The sequence below is a fragment of the Electrona antarctica genome, assembly GCF_951216825.1.
Source record: "Electrona antarctica genome assembly, chromosome: 7".
Classification (NCBI taxonomy): Eukaryota; Metazoa; Chordata; class Actinopteri; order Myctophiformes; family Myctophidae; genus Electrona; species Electrona antarctica.
Window position 1 is genome coordinate 46,085,618 of NC_136812.1, and position 6,000 is coordinate 46,091,617.

Genomic DNA, 6,000 nt, shown 5'->3' on the forward strand with positions numbered 1-6,000 from the left:
TTGTGAATTGTAATTGAATTGTGCCTGTTCTTTCCATCCATTACAGAACGAGGTGATTGCGGAGGAGGCCATCGCCATCGGGGAGCAGCAGCAGGAATTCCCATGTCAATCGTGCAAGAAAACATTTTCCTCACCAATAGCTCATGACCGGCACCAGATCGTACACCGCCAGCCCTGGGCAAAGCCTGTGAAGTGCCAGGAGTGCGACCAGATCTTCCGAAGGAACCGGGAGCTGAAGAGCCACATGCTGTCTCACAGCACAGAGAGGCCTTTTAAGTGCGACATCTGTCCTAAGGACTACAAGCAGCCTTCAGGCCTCAGTGTTCACAAAAAAAAGGCTCACCCTACAGTTTAAAAATATATGTTATTGTTAGGGACCCCATGATGCATGCATGATATGTTTACGGCCCAGTTTAAAAAAATATGTTAGGGACCCCATGCTGCATGCATGATATGTTTACGGCCCAGTTTAAAAAAATATGTTAGAGACCCCATGCTGCATGCATGATATGTTTACGGCCCAGTTTAAAAAAATATGTTAGAGACCCCATGCTGCATGCATGATATGTTTTAGGCCCAGTTTAAAGAGATATGCATATGTTTACGGCCCAATAATTCTCAACACGTTTAATTTCAAGGGCCCCCATGCAGTTTGACATGCATTAGTCTATAGATCCCCAATCAGTCTGTCTGTCTGTCTGTCTGTCTGTCTGTCTGTCTGTCTGTCTGTCTGTCTGTCTGTCTGTCTGTCTGTCTGTCTGTCCGTCCGTCCGTCCGTCCGTCCGTCCGTCCGTCCGTCCGTTCATTCATTCATATATCAATCTATTTATTTATTCATTCATTCATTCATTCATTCGTTCATTCGTTCATTTGTTCATTCATTCATTTATTTATTTATTTATGTATTTATGTATTTATGTATTTATGTATTTATTTATTTATTTATTTATGTATTTATTTATTTATGCATCTATCAATATATCTATCTATGTATCTATTTATTTATGTATCTATTTATTTATGTATCTATTTATCTATTTATTCATTTATATTTGAATAAATATGAGTTTTGAAAAGTTATGTATTGTGTTTCTCAATATGCTTTTAGTTCATTCTGGCTCCAAAACTATGGAATGCACTTCCCATTACAATCAGAACTGCAGCCTCACTCCCAATCTTCCACCGTAGTCTGAAAACCCACCTTTTCAGACTCCATCATGGCCCGTAGCACTTACCCTACCCCCTTAGATAGCACTTTATGTATAGACTTAGATAGTATTTTAAACAGACTTATAGCATGTTACGTAGACAGCGCTAGAATTGCATTTTAAGTAGTCATAGCACTTTATAGTATATATCCATAGTATAGTATAGTATAGTATAGTATAGTATAGTATAGTATAGTATAGTATAGTATAGTATAGTATAGTATGTAGTTTATATGTATAGTTTCATTATATAGATATTCCACATACGTTCTTAGCTTACGTATTATTAGCCTGTGGACCCCCATTTGAAAAGATAGGACCCCCATAACAGAAGGACCCCCAGTTTGATATGCAACAGGGTACGGACCCCCATTTAATGGCATTTCTATCTCTGAGACCCCAGTTTATATTGTATAATCAATGTAAATTTAACTCGTACAAATGGAACCAAATGGACCTGTTAGGGTACACTCAGAGTTACAGACCCGTGAGGGTCCATTTGGTTTTCCATGTGTTACACTCTCAGAGTTACAGACCCATAAGGGTCCATTTGGTTTTCCATGTGTTACACTCTCAGAGTTACAGACCCATAAGGGTCCATTTGGTTTTCCATGTGTTACACTCTCAGAGTTACAGACTCATAAGGGTCCATTTGGTTCCATGTGTTACACTCTCAAAGTCACAGACCTGTAAGGGTCCATTTGGTTCCATGTGTTACACTCTCAGAGTTACAGACCTGTAAGGGTCCATTTGTTTCCATGTGTTACACTCTGAGTTACAGACCTGTAAGGGTCCATTTGGTTCCATGTGTTACACTCTCAAAGTCACAGACCTGTAAGGGTCCATTTGGTTCCATGTGTTACACTCTCAGAGTTACAGACCTGTAAGGGTCCATTTGGTTCCATGTGTTACACTCTCAGAGTTACAGACCTGTAAGGGTCCATTTGTTTCCATGTGTTACACTCTCAGAGTTACAGACCTGTAAGGGTCCATTTGTTTCCATGTGTTACACTCTGAGTTACAGACCTGTAAGGGTCCATTTGTTTCCATGTGTTACACTCTCAGAGTTACAGACCCATAAGGGTCCATTTGGTTCCATGTGTTACACTCTCAGAGTTACATACCTGTAAGGGTCCATTTGGTTTTCCATGTGTTACACTCTCAGAGTTACAGACTCATAAGGGTCCATTTGGTTCCATGTGTTACACTCTCAGAGTTACAGACCTGTAAGTGTCCATTTGGTTCCATGTGTTACACTCTCAGAGTTACAGACCTGTAAGGGTCCATTTGTTTCCATGTGTTACACTCTGCGTTACAGACCTGTAAGGGTCAATTTGTTTCCATGTGTTACACTCTCAGAGTTTATTGATGATTAAGTATCAGCAGCATTGTATTGGTATTTGAGGATTTTTACAGTTTGTTTTCAAGTCCATTTGCACTCACTGAGAAGTTTGAGAACATTTTTTTTAATTGAATACATTCGAACAGTTGTAAGAAAAAGTAGTTTAATTTAATACAAATTCAATGCTTAAAGAATTGAGCCCAAGAAGGCAAGAAAAGACTGGCTTGTTTCCAATTGTTTGAGCATTGAAAAATAAAGACAAATGTGTCACTCGTTGTTCAAAGGATGGTCTTACACGCACGCACCCACAGCCATCCTATGAGACACAGACTGGTTTCTGAACTGCCCACAGCCCTCCTAAGATACACAGACTGGTTTCTGAACTGCCCACAGCCCTCCTATGAGACACAGACAGGTTTCTGAACTGCCCACAGCCCTCCTATGAGACACAGACTGGTTTGTGAACTGCCCCCAGCCCTCCTATGAGACACAGACTGGTTTGTGAACTGCCCACAGCCCTCCTATGAGACACAGACTGGTTTCTGAACTGCCCACAGCCCTCCTATGAGACACAGACTGGTTTCTGAACTGCCCACAGCCCTCCTATGAAACACAGACTGGTGTGTGAACTGCCCACAGCCCTCCTATGAGACACAGACTGGTTTCTGAACTGCCCACAGCCCTCCTATGATACACAGACTGGTTTCTGAACTGCCCACAGCCCTCCTATGAGACACATACTGAGCAGAAAATTGTGCCATTTTATCATGATTATTACTGAGGACCTATTATATGAAGATAGGTTGAAAAGTGGTGAAGTGGTCCTTTAAGGGTAACTGTTGTATAATCGCAATATTACACTTGAGGGTCGTGATTTACAGTAATTAATGACACATCTATGATGTAATTAATGACACGTCTATGATGTAATTAATGACACGTCTATGATGTAATTAATGACACGTCTATGATGTCATTAATGACACGTCTAGTCGTGAAAGGAACAGGGACTGAAGATCTCCATATATGGGCATGTATTGATGACATCAGAAATCTCCATATATGGGCATGTATTGATGACATCAGAGATCTGCATATATGGGCATGTATTGATGACATCAGAGATCTGCATATATGGGCATGTATTGATGACATCAGAGCTCTCCATAAATGGGCATATCAGTCCGATTGGCAGTGTGCTGATGTCATGTGATGTCACACCACAGCCCTGGTCACTCTATATAAGCTGAAAGGCAGGCAGGCCTGACAGAGACGAAGACAGACAGACAGACATGTTTCACTACACAGTGTGCAGAATCAAAGGACCGGAGGGTCCAGAGCATCCCGGTGCTGCCGTAGCAATCGGACATCAAGTTTACGCCTTTCCTAATTGGAGAGGCGATGTGAGGAACAATTCTGATCCCATGGTTGTGCACGTCTTCAACACAGTGTCTCTACGCTGGACAAAGTTGTCTCCAGTGACGACTGGAAAAAGAAAACGTCACCTTGTGGTTCCCTCCTGGCGCTACTCCCACACAGCTGTGCTGGTAGGAGATATCGTCTACATCTGGGGAGGGTGCACTAACACATGTCTCTGCAATGTGCTTTATGCACTTGATGTCGACGCCCACACATGGTCCAAACCCAGGGTTTCTGGGGCTGTTCCAGAGGGGAGGGAAAACCACTCAGCCTGTGTGTTGGAGAAGGTCATGTACATTCATGGAGGATGGACCCAGGATGGACAATTACAAATCAATGACATCTACAAGTTGGACACCACCACAATGGTCTGGACTTTAATTAACACCAGAGGAACTCCACCACCTGTTACAGCAGGTCACTCTGCCACCATCATCGGGACAAAGATGTTTGTATTTGGGGGCTACAGGGGGGAACTGGATGAGTACTACAACACCATCAGAGTGTTTGACACAGAGACCAACCACTGGATGGACACACCTTCTACACAGCCCCTTCCAGAAGGACGCGGTTATCATTCAGCCTTTACCTACAATGGAGAGCTGTACATATTTGGTGGTGTGAAGTCTCGGCAATTCAATGATGTGTGGAAATTCAATCCAGAGACTTTCTCCTGGAAGGAGGTTAAGCCCAAGGGGAACAGCCCATCAAGGATGAATGCTTGCGGCTGTTGCATTGTGGGAGATCGTATCATCCTCTTTGAAGAATGTGGCCTGTTCATCTTAGACTTGTGTCCTAGTCTGAAGACCTTATGCAAGCTGGCAGTTATTCAGTACGGACTGGATCAGTCTGAACTCCCACACAACATCAGGTGGGAACTGGAAGCCATGACTAGCAACAGCAAAATAAATAGTAAAGTAAAAAAATCAACTGTCCGTAAGAAAGAAAATAAAGAGGGAAAGCAGGACGCAGATCTGAGAACGTTCACAAAGTGTTAAAAATATTCACAAAATGTAAAAAATATTCACAAAATGTTAAAATATTCACAAAATGTTAAAATATTCACAAAATGTTTAGAAATATTCACAAAGTGTTAAAAAATATTCACAAAGTGTTAAAAATATTCACAAAATGTTAAAAATATTCACAGAATGTTAGAAATATTCACAAAATGTAAAATAATATTCACAAAATGTAATTTTTTTTCACAAAATGTAAAAGAATATTCACAAAATGTAAAAATATTCACAAAATGTTAAAAATATTCATGTTAAAAATATTCACAAAATCTAACAAAAATACATGTTAAAACATGTTAAAATAAAATGTTACAAATATTCTCACGTGTCACTTCGCGCCACGTTGTGAGCTTGTAGATCGGCTATACTTTCACTATACTTCTAACACTAACACACTTAACACTTTTTTTTCAAAGTACGAATATATTCATACCCCCCAGTTATGGGACGTTATCAGCCAGAGCTTATATATTCATACCCCCCAGTTATGGGATGTTATCAGCCAGAGCTTGTAGATCAGCTATTTTCAGCACGCGGAAATATGCAGGATGTGAGACGTTCTGAAACTTTTTCACATGGCCCATAGAAGAAGCAAAATTACTGATTCGGTGGTGTTGAGATTTGTCATCTGAATTGTATATATATATTATTATTAATGAACTCTTATTGTGAAGTGACAAGACCTAGACAAGAAGTGCTTGTTAAGTCCTATGTGTATATAAATCTGTCAGAATAAACCTGCTCAGATGACGTGGGTCGTACTGAGATCCAGCAACACAACGCTGATGCCTCCTCGTATGTTATTATTTACTGAGTGTTATTCCTCCGTCTATTATTCTTCACCTTATTGTCTCCACTAGGCCGAAGGCATGGGGAGAGAGTATGTTTTGCACTCCGTCCGTCCGTGTGTCCGTGTGTCCGTGTGTCCGTCCGTCCGTCCGTCCGTCCGTCCGTCCGTCTGTGATCAGCTAATCTCCGGTACCGTTAACCCGGTCGATGCCATTTTTTGCAC